The sequence below is a fragment of the Egretta garzetta genome, unplaced genomic scaffold, assembly GCF_000687185.1.
Source record: "Egretta garzetta isolate BGI_Z169 unplaced genomic scaffold, ASM68718v1 scaffold16, whole genome shotgun sequence".
Taxonomy (NCBI): domain Eukaryota; kingdom Metazoa; phylum Chordata; class Aves; order Pelecaniformes; family Ardeidae; genus Egretta; species Egretta garzetta.
The window spans coordinates 2,044,895-2,056,960 of record NW_009260022.1 but is presented as its reverse complement, the minus strand read 5'-3'; positions in this window follow the sequence as shown (position 1 = coordinate 2,056,960).

Sequence of the window (12,066 nt, the reverse complement as noted above, 5' to 3'; positions counted from 1 at the left end):
AGCTTCTTGATGGCCTTGCTGGCTGTCAGTGTGATATATAAAGGTTCATGCAGCATTGCTGCAAATATTAGTATATTTATTTATATAGATGGAAAGCAGCTGCTAATGCTCTAACTGTATGAGATTGGGAGAATTGGATGTGATTTATGTGCTGATGAATAGGTGAGCAGATAAATGCAGATTCCTGATAGCCTCTATCTGGAGCTGCGTGTACATTCAAGAACTATTTTGGGAGTGATGCTCAAGAGCACTGTGAACTCACCAGCTTTACTGCTCTTGCTTTCTCATTTATTTGAAAAGCATTTACTTGAAATTTCATTGCATGTTGCAACGATCTTACAGAATTTTGTTACTTTTGTATGAAAATTAAAAGAACAGGGAAGTGAGAGTGTTTGTGTTGAAAGGATAGTAACCAAGGGCAGATATGGAGAAAACATAATAAAATGTTAACATGAATTTTCTACTTGCATTTTAGGATTAAACACTTTATTTCACAATTGAATTCTAACCTGTATAAGGAGAGCTTCAAACACAAGAAATTTCAAAAGGTACATAGAAGAACTGACAACAGGAAAGGAAATTACAGTGCAGATATTGCTGAAAAGTTATTAATATAAAGTCTTTTGCAGGAGTTAATTGGACGTTGATGCATTCTAAAACTAGAAGATTGTATGAAAGAACATGGCAGTGAGAAAAATCTGCAGCAGAAAAATGGTTGTCTTGGGACAAATGAGTCTGTTTTGCTTCTGTGATCAGAGAGAAAACTTCATACTAAAACCTAGGATCAAAAAATAGTTTACACAGCTGTTAATATCCAAAACATATCTATGTGTATGTGCCCTATTTATTCATGTCAATTATTATATAAATTTTAATAATTTTAGTGTGTAAAAATTACTTCAATTTTCTTAAGAAAAAGAAGAGGAGAAAAGATGTAATAGGGGGGAGTGCAGGCTCAACTTTTCCATATTACTTGGTACCTACTCGCACTCCAGCTTCCCTTTCCCTGTTCTGCTATCAGTTCCTTTGCATGACATAAAGATTTCACATGACAATTCAGACTGAAGTGGTGTGAATTAACTCCTTTTAAAAATATATGATGAAGTAAAATAAAATATTTTTTTATCTCTGAAGGACAGGGGAAGGTTGGATTTGGAGCCTTTCTAGCCTAGTCAACAAGATACTGTCCAAAAAACACACTCTTGTGCAATTTCTTAGCTTTTCATATAATCATAGGATGTTTTGGGTTGGAAGGGACCCCTAGAGGTCACCTAGTCCAACCCCATTCTGGGGTCCAGCCCCAATTTCTGGGGTCTTAAGTCAAAGGAACTGAATCTGAAAGGTTTCTTCAGTATTGCCCCACGTAGACAGTGTAAAAAAACAAAACAAAACAAACCCACAACCAACATTCTTCAGACCTGCATTTACTCTACAGGCTTGGACTCCATTTTTGCCATTGTTCTAATGGAAGCATATTTGTGGAAGTCTCAAGGAAGAACAGATAAGTAGTGTCCCTAGTACGCCACGTCAGCAGCAGTGGCCATATGTTTTCGATTATACCTAGAAAAGAAAACTAGTTTCTCAGTATATCCATTTCAAACATTAGATCCAGATTGAAAACTACTGAAAAAAAAGAGTCTTGTCCAACAGCTTTCTGTAGAATTTAAATCAAATCCATACTGACTTAACTGTTTTCCAGTTATGGATTTCCTAAAAGATAAATATTTCTACTTTCTCTCTTCTAGCTCTGTAGTCTAAATAAAAAGACTCTTAGTCTTTACCTTATGCTAAAAGGGTTGCTTCCTTACTGCCTTGTCTGAGGAATAGTACAAGACATGCCTTCAAAAGTACAATATTGGGGAAGGAAATTAATTTTTCTCAAGACAGCTTTGCCAAACAAAAACTGTCAACATATGCCATTACTGCTCGTCTTTGGTGTAAAACATATAAAAAAGGTTACATATTTAGCATTATTATTTTACTATAGATAAGATATCTAAACTGAAGGTAAATCATGCAGGGGGGAGACTTAAAAAAATTAATTTAAGAGCCTCTCATTGGATGTGAATTAAAGAGCCAAGTCTCTGAAATGTTATTTATATATAAAAGTGTAACAATAATAATAATAATATCATCTTGTATAACCCCTGGAGTTCAAGGCACTGGAAGGAAGCCATGCATGTAGAGGAATGGACAGGAAGTATTTCAGAGTCCAATAATGAATAAAAATGTTTCTCTAATTACAAAAAGTTAATATCAAAAACCTTTTTTTGGCACTTTTTTCTGCATGTAGGTTTAAACATAAGTCACTATAATTCATTTGTATAATATTAGCGTGATGATTAATGTTTATAGCATATCAAGCTATTGCTTTTTCTGTTCAGAGTTGGAGTTATTGGAAGACAATCGGCATATTGGAAAAGCCAGCTATTGGAAATGGTGTAATTTTAGTGATATAGGACAAGCATTAATAATATTTAGTGGATCTTTCTGTATGAAAAAAAGGTAAATAAGCCCTTCTATCTGCTACCAAGTCCATTGGCAATTAGTCAAGAATAAACTATCCTCCACCTGGACTACCAAGGTTAGATTGCCATGTCATTGGCATGATAACCTAGATTAATTAACAATAATACTATGCCTATTCTGTGAGTGACTGCCAAATTTAAAAACAAATTTAATTGACAACTGCCAAATACTGGGAGAATTTATTGGTCTTAGCTTACCAACATTACTGTAAAACAAAAAAGTAACCCCACTCCAAAGCTTTTCTTGTATTAAGACTTCCTATTCTTGTACATAAAATGTGGATTTCTGCAATATTATAAATCATTAAACCCACAGTTTTGCTGCATAAAATATAGCATCTCTAATAGCTTGATTTCAGTGTACTTTCTTGATTTATTGTCAGTTCTCTGACAATATAAGAGGAGAAATGAAAGCAATTACTTCAAGTACATGAGACCCATCTTTCCAACCCAGTATTTTAGAACTGCCGCTTACTAAAACAAATGGACAGTTAAGATGTACAGAAGCTGTACTGTGCTTTTTCTAATATCTACAGTTGTCACTGCTATTCTTTCAACAACTAATGACTGGGACTCTTCCAAAAGTAAGATTTCTTAGATAAGGGATTTCATTGTTTTTATCAATGCCTCTTTTAAAAATCTTTACCAGTAACTTTCAAGGGGATAGAATTATGTGCCACATACTGGAAAGAGGTGTTTAAGCTTCTAGATATTATTCTAATTTTGCTAATATTTATTTTGATAATTTTTTTAATATTGAAGTATGTCGGCTTGCACCAAGAATTGACTTTGACACTGTGTTTTCCATGGTGGTCAAGCCTAAGACAATTTGTGTGTTGTCATCACATTAGTTAGATACCAGATTACGCATATAGCCTGGTTCTACTGTCTTGTCTCATTTCCTGACTTTTACCTTTTATTGTTGACAGTGATTTCATAGGTACTGGAAATGTCTGAATGTTTAAAAAAGAATCCTCAGAAGCCTGGGAAGCCAGGTCTAAGGTTTGATTAATTAGGGAGCTCAAAAATAGCAACTACCTTGAGATGTTTTTGAGGACCTGATGTCTGTGCATTCATAACAAATATAGAGAAAGAATATGTAAAAACTTTTTTTTTTTTTTTTTGCTAAAAAGGAGAAAAGTAAATACTGGGAAAATGTTGAAATACAATATGTTGACTTCTTATTTCTCTCCCTTATCTCAGAGTAGTAGAATTTTTCAGAGGACAACCACCTGATTAAAGCCCAGGAGAAATAGACGGTTGAACACAAATGAATATTACAACTTTGCATGAGGCTCAGGTCTACTCATATAACAAAGTTTAAAAGTTAAAAACTCAGAAATTCCTACTTGCTTATATTGAAGTGCTTTATCTGTAAAGGCAAGGGCAGAAGATATGCATAGGTGGTGTAAGGTTCAAAAGACTAGTAGAGGAAATATTTTAAAGTATTTTAACACCCAAAACCAAAAACAAAAGCAGTCATCAGGGTCCTGTGTAAGAATATAATCCCAAGTGTATCATTCTCAGTATGAATTTTCTCATAGACTTCTGCTCTAGGTTTCTATTTGTGTAAGTGAGATGTGTTTGAAATGCATGTCACTTTAGTTGAACAAGGAATTCAAGCAAGGTATAGCATTTTTTATTCAACTGCTCAGTGAGTAGTCTTTTTTTGGAGAAAGTGGGATTTGGTGTCCCATAGCATGCTGCATCTCAAATCCTATTTCAGAAGCCAAAATTCTTTCTTAGTCCCAAGTTTTGGTTTTAGGATATCAAGTCCAGTGAAAATATATACTAGAAGGCCAACTGTAATTGAACAAAACAATAGATTAAATTATGTAATATAATTTATCTGTCTTCCTCAATTCTAATACTACTTCTCTTCATGGGTAAAGAATTGCTGAATTTTTGAGATGCATGTCTAACAGTTGAAAAAAAAATTAAGTTTCAAAATTCATGTAGTGCCCATTTGATATGAAGGGGTCAATATGTTTAACTTTAATGACACCTCTAAGAGCCTACACCCATTCTTCTAGACATAGGTTCTTTTCCCTTCAGGATTTAAGGGAGCTCTAGTAGAGTATAATGCAGTCTCCATCTCTTTTCCTTCTCCTTCCTGCTCTATTCCCAGTCTGGAAGAGAGAAGAGTTGCCATTCAGACAGGAAGACCAGAAATCAATTTATTGCAGCACATAGAAGAGTAATCGGATCAGCTGTGGCAGCTATTTCACATCTGACAGCATCAGAAAATGGTGGTAGGTAACCTCATTAGCAAATAGACTTTAGCAGCAATTAGAATAAATGTGAAAGAATGAAGAAAGACACTGTTATTTAGAAAAATAAATTGGAGACAAGTTGCGGTCTTTTAGGTTTTATGGGTAACTGTATTCCACATAAAAGTTAAGACATATGTGTATGTATTCTTCAAAAAGTAGATGCATGGTACTCAGCCCTCCATCATGGGGATAGAAGACACTCTAGAAGCGATTTGAAAAAATGTTGAAACATGACAACAATGCTACCTTAAAATGTCCTGTTTAACTGTAAAGCAGAAGCAGATAATACTTCGTACTTAAAGACAGATAACCAACTTGCTTCCAGCTTGTACTTGGTTTTTTTTTTTTCATATAGATAAGTTGGTTCTATCCTTTTAAAACATGTCCCATCTGATGAAAGTGATAAAGACTTTTGGAAAGTATCTGGTTTATTCGTAACCTTGTGAGAGTTTCTTCAGGTTTGATTGCATTTTCTTGACAGTTTCAAGAGTATAGTTAAATGTCAGGGTAATTTCAGCTATGAACTTCTCTAAAACTTTAGAAGATTTCTTGTGGTGCCTCATGACGTTTCTAAAATCTTGCTAATCTATACAGCACTAAGTATATTTAAAAAAAAATAAAAAGTAGAATCTGGCAGAGCCTAATCTAAATTTATAGTCTTTCTGAGCACAGCTGAGATACTGATCTGGAAAATCTTCCTTGGAGACCACCGGCTGCTGACCATTCTGGTAGTTAGAAACCATGAGGCACCTTTATCACCAAAAAGCTACGAAATATATTGCCAATCAAATCTAAGGTTTAGCTGATTCCCTAGATGAGAGACTGACCAATCTATTGGTTTCTAATTCTTCCCAGCCTGTTCTCTGCAGATGTACTGGATAAGTCATGGCAGTTACCCAGCAGGTAGAAAATTCTGTCTTTCAGCACACCACAAACAAGAGCACAGAATCCTAATCCTTCAATATGTTTGTTTGAAAGCACAACTGTTAACAAGTCATTCCTCCACCCTGCACACTATGGTGAAAGCCTTGAGTGCAGAACTAGCAAACTCTGTTGTGGATGAGGCAGGGTTTCTCCATCACAGTTTTCTGCTCTTTACTGTTTACCAGGGTGTGAGGTGAAAGAAATAAAGGAAGAGATGTGAAGAGGAGAAGCAACTCAGTTCAGAAAGCTCACACGGAGGTGGGCAAAGTAGGGATAAACACAAAGGAAAGGAACAAAATTAAGCTGGGCAGTAACTTGTGTTCTAGACTGTCGAAGACTGAATTAGCTGAACTGGTTTGTGACTAGTATTATAAGCAATCCACTGTTTAATTTAGCGTTAAGGAAAATGATGTAGTAAAACCATGAGTCCGCTGAAAATGTGAACATTTTTCAAGTTTATTTCAGTGAGGGGATTCTTTAGGATAAAGGGTATTGAGCAGTTGCACAGCTTGCTTTGTATTTATAAAACACATGCTCAAGAGTTTCTGGCTGCACCTCATCAGTTTATGTATTAAAAGATTGCTACAAATTTGTCTAAAATAATGTAGATCTATTACTGTCAATTACACTGACACATCATGATTAATTATTACTATCACAGATACTGCAGTGTATTTCAGTTAGCATTCCATATCACTGCCCTTTCCTAATCTTAGTTGATTTTAGCTAGGAGAAGAGTTGGGTCACCTCATTGTTTTTATCAGTGCTGTCCCCTAATACCTTTAGAAACTCCAGAATTGTTCTGGCCTTTCAAAACATATTAAAAACATGGGACATTTATATTATGGTATACCTGAAGAATATTATAAGTGCCTTGAGAAATCTGCTAGGATACACTGTCAATTTAGCAGTTCTTTCACAAGGCAGTCATGAAAGGCATTTTGGGAAAGCCTTGTCAAAGTGTTTTTTGAAAATAATTTTTTTATAGTGCTGTCAGGTAGTTTTAATGTTCAGCATTTATATAAGAGACTTATTAACACAGCTGCTAGACAGTGAATGGAAGACAGAGAGGTTAGGGTCAAATCTTACCAAATAAATTCGTTTCCCTGAGGTTGAGTGATTTAGGAGGAAAATGTCATTCCTTGCATATTATCAATGCAAAATTATTCTCTTATTTTTTTATAGACTTACATCAAATTATTTTCCAGTATTCCAGTTTTCTTTCTTGAAATGTAAGGCATTAATCTTGAATCTCCTGATTCAGTGTGAATATAGCATGAGTAATACCGACAGGCATAACTTTTGTAAAGCTGGTTATCATACAATCAGCATTTCATTTAAGTCAATATATTTTATATATCGGTGGCTTTCTCCTTCCCTCTTCAAAACTCTTCAGAACTCTGGTGAGTAAGATCTGGTGCTGGTGACTCACTGTGATTTTTGTTTCAGTAACACTTCTGACAGCTGACATCTCTGAAAATCTCTCATCTTTACTAATTGTCAAGAAAAAGGTCTAAATTAGGCCATAGTTCTACAAACATATTTAACTGCCATAAGCTGGCAATAAAAAGAAGTGAAAGAAGCAGCCCTGCCCTTCCCTTTTCCATAAGTTAGCACAACCATTTCTGTTGACCTACAACAGACTAGATTGGAGAACTAAGAACTCAGTGAGAACAAAAAAAGTTTATCTTTAACCTAGATAATTTTCCTATTCAATTCACTATATGTCTGTACAAGAAGGGAGATAGATAGACAGCAGCAAGCAAGGCCCTTTTGTACTAATTTGGTATTTGTGAAACGATGGCTTTGGATATATCTTGGTGGTCCCTCAAGCCTTGATATTTTCCTTTCCTCCTAGAAGAGAAATAAAATTACAAAGTAAACAAGAAAGCATTGATATTGTGAGAATTAAAAACCAGGATTCAGGCCGCATGGTATCCTATGTCCTAAATACCTCGAGTCCCCAACCCTGGAGGTATTTAAAAGAAGGATAGATGAGGTGCTTAGGGACATGGTTTAGTGGTGGGATGGCAGGGTTAGGTTAAAGGTTGCACTCGATGATCTTAGAAGTCTTTTCCAACCAAAGTGATTCTATGATTCTGTGATTCTATGTAGGAATGGCAATGCAGATCAGACACAAACCTGTGTACGTTCAGTTTACAATACTGTATACATAGTCTGTTCTTAAAACCAAGAAATTTGTTAACTAAAATTGGTAGCTTTTCACTTTTGTCATACAGATGAAAAGTCCATTTTTATCTCCATTGAATGTCACTTTGTGTATTAAAGTCATTTTGCCAAAATAGAAATTTTTCGTATCAACAAAGATAATAGCCATCAAAATTCTCAAAATGCTATTTGGTTTGATATTGGTATATGATTAATTTATTTTGAGCTCTTTTATACCCAGTTGCCAGTTAAATCAACTAGGAGAAAATGAACAGGCTCCAGAAGGTGCTTCCTCTTAAAGCAGTGAGGGGCTGCTCATCAGAAGGATTTTGCCAAGATGTGAAGCAGCAGCTCCCACTGAGTCCACAGCTCGGCAAAGTCCAGAAGTTAGGTATCATTAGTTAACCTGCCTCACCATCCTCTCATGATCCTGTGATTCCCAGGAGCATGACTGCTGCATACTACTCAAAACCTAGCCACATGCTGTCTTTGCCTCTATGCAAATTTTTGCTGATTTGTAGATTAAATATCAACTAATATGGTGTGTTGTTATATTTTTCTGAATTATTTATCTCTACCCTAATTTCTAAGTTATAAACTGATGCTCATTAAAAGAAAAGAAGAGAAATAAAAATAGAAAATCAATTGAACAAAAAAAACCCAAAACACCAAGAACAAAAAAAAAACAGCCAAGAAGAAATTTACAGAAACTCAACACTATTGCATTAGAACTTTCATGCTTTATGACTAATGAACAACTTGTCTGGGGACACTTAATATTTCAAGTTTCAGTTTAATAATAAACTTTCTATTCCTTTTAAGAAGATTATTTAAAAAACACCATTGTCTGGTACTGTATTGCTGTAAGCTATGTCAGCAGTACAGATATATCCCCTCATAGCATCTCTTATGTTCTCTAAGTTTAATCACAGTAATTAAAATGTACTCAGGAGTAGCTTTTGCTTACATAGCTTTATTTTCCATGCCTTCTGCTGCAACTAGTTTTATAACCTCAAGTGCATGGTGCAAAATTTCTTAATTGTGTCTTTCAATCATTTTACTTTCAGTACTGGAATTATTTTCTTCAAAGTTTTGTCTAGCCAGAAAACTACTTTCTTGTTCTTTCAGCATCTTAGTCACAGTAATCCCTATATTTGTCACCTCCAAACTAGACTACTGCATGTGTATCTACTGATTTAACAGCCAGTCATTTTGTCTAGCCTTAAGAGACATAAAAGCTGTGTAGCTGATCAACCTCACTTACTGCTGAGTGATGATTTTTAAGCCCGGATCCTTTATAGCCCTTCTTGGGAGTTACCTTTCCTTACCCAATCTTGCCACAAATAATTAGACAAAAGTATGACTACAGTGTAGTCCACAAATATTATATAGTGCCACCTCTTAAGATGTGCTCATTCTGGTTATTGTTCTTTCCAAAAACATTGGGTTTTGACACTGAATGTTTAGAGGGGGATAGAGGTAGAGAAAGCCAATATAGGCTACTTCCATTTTAGAAGAGGACTTTGGCCCAGTTCCAGAGGAAATTAACCTATTATTCAGTTGTAGTATATACAACTCTCTCTTTGTCTGACATGAAAACGTACCTTGTTGGGGGACAGTGAGATGGCAGCAAGGTGGGGGGGTTAAGGCAGAGGCAGTGACCTAGTGAGGTAGCAGGGGAACGCCCCATTGCAGCTCAGCTACAAAATGTCTGGGAGCAACTAGCATAGACAACTGATAACTTTGGTATGTGGTACTTGTATAAAATCCAAAGTCAGGGATAAGATGTCATCCATTCAGTGAATTTACTGTCACTTTTAAGTTTACTTTCATCTCTTGGTTGCGTCTCCCTGTATTATTTATTCAATGAAAAATCTCTGCATTTTTAGACTTATTTAAAAAAAAAAAGGTGTTAGGTTGGGTTCCTTTCTGGATTTGGAGCATGCATAAGAAATGATTAGTGAGGAATTCACAGAATCTGGGGATTAATATGATTTCCTTTTCAGGATTTGCATAACTTGGAAGCGCGTCATGCATAAATACCTTTGCCATAGCCATGTTTTCCAGGGATCAGAAGAGATATTTTTTTTTAAGGAGTTTTTATTCAATTAAATGTAAGTATTTGAATTCCAGAGATCCTTTTATGAAGCAAAATGTCTCCATGACTTTTTTATAAAATAGGCTGTGTACACATCTATTACAATTCGGGGGGGGGAGGGGTTGTTGTTTGGTTTTGGGTTTTTTTAGTTTCTACACTAATTGTTCTTAAGGTGTTTAGAGTCAAAATTAGGGATTCATGTTTTTCTAGTAATTTCTTGATGTCTGACAGGACAGATAATAATATTAAAATGTAATATCCCGTGAGGTGTTTGTTCTTTTCAGTGTCTTACCACCCCACATCTAATGGATTTTTATCACTATTGGCCATCTCAACCTACCAACCTGAGTCATGCCATCAGGAAGCACATTGTACCTCAGCTGAATGCAAGGATTCACAGATGGTGATTTTTTTGAGTTAACCTGATAGAGTTATCTCACATTTGCGAGCAACTGTGAGAAATTCTCCCTCCCTCAAAAGCCTTATCAAGCATTAAATTCAAGAAATTCAGCTTTTAGCTGCAATAAGCCTTTTGATAAAGAACATGCAAAAATTTGCTTCTTTGAAAAAACATTGTTTCCAATATGAATATTTAAGCCATGCATATGAAAATAATTGATTAACCTAATTCATACATATATCTATTAATTACATATGCCTCATAAACTAATAAGAGAATAAAAATATATTTTCTTAGCTTTAAAAGATTTAATCAAAGCAGTACTCCCCTACAAATGAATAGAATCATCCTCCCTCATGTTTGGGCTCTCTGCCAACGTCTCTGAATATGGCAAAAAGATTGGACTGAAGGCTTTAAAATTACATCTCACCTCTGTCTCCACAAATTCTAATAAAATGGAAGAAAAACCCAAAAACCTCACGTGGATGCTAGGCTCAGTAAATGTACCAAGATTTTGGGGGCCACAGTGGAGAGAGACTGGATTAATTCTGCAGCATGCTTGCTGAGCAGGGGGGTAAATTTCTGAAGCAGGCAGCCAGCATGCTCTGCAGCAGTTTGCAGGTGTTGTTATGACAGCAGTCTTTTGCAGTTTGTGCACTCAGAAATCCAGTGATTTTGCTGATGCATTTTGAGAGAATATTGAGAAACTCAGTAAACTCCTGGTTCCTGAGAGGCTTATGCTCATAAATTAACACTATGAAGTCCAGAAGTATGAACTGGCTAAAACAATGTCTTCTTCACTATTCAGATTCAGGAAAGTATGTTACTGTAACAAATAATGAAAAACCTGCTAGTGCTATTGACTACATTTGTAGGTATAGAGATTAGTAGTGACTCTTTAGCTTTTGTGGGGTTTGTTCCAAGTGTGGAATGTAAATTGATCAAATAATGAATTGAATGAATTTCTATATATATGTATAAAAAGCTAATATTCACTGTTGCAAAGTTTTTGGGAATGAAGGGGACCAGAACAAAAACACAGTGCCTGTGAATTTATTATTTTGACGTGCATGATAGATATGTGCCTATTAGTTGCAAAATTGGAGGACTGGTTACATGTACCACCAAATGAAATGCTAGTGCATAGTAACTTGGGGAACAGCTGAGAATGGTAGCAAAAAACCTGCAGGCTGATGGCTGGTGTAGTGGGTGAAGTCATTCACTACTGTGGTTGCTACACGATTATTGAGCAAAGTGGAAGTTATCAGCCTGTAAACAAAGCAGACAGATATTCCTTTGAGCCTTATTTTATTGGTATTTAAAAACCAACATAGCAAATCAATTGTAGGGGAATTCATTTCTACCTGCCATATGGGGACAGAGACATACAGGATTCAGAGAGCCTGAATCAGAGACTTCTGTGTTATAAAAAAAAAAAAAAAAAAAAAAAAAAAGACTTGTTTTTTAGAAGTGACAGCTATGGGGTAGGGAGGTAACAAGCAGTGAAACATTTTTTCCTAAAAGCCAGTGGCTAGACAAGCCACGTGCCTTCAACATTTAGTGACATAGTTAGACCTGAATGCATTTGTGCCATTCTGCCTGAGCCCATGACACTGAGTACACAGACATGTGGGAGTAGGTCTGCAGGAGTTCGCTTCAGACAGATTGATGTTA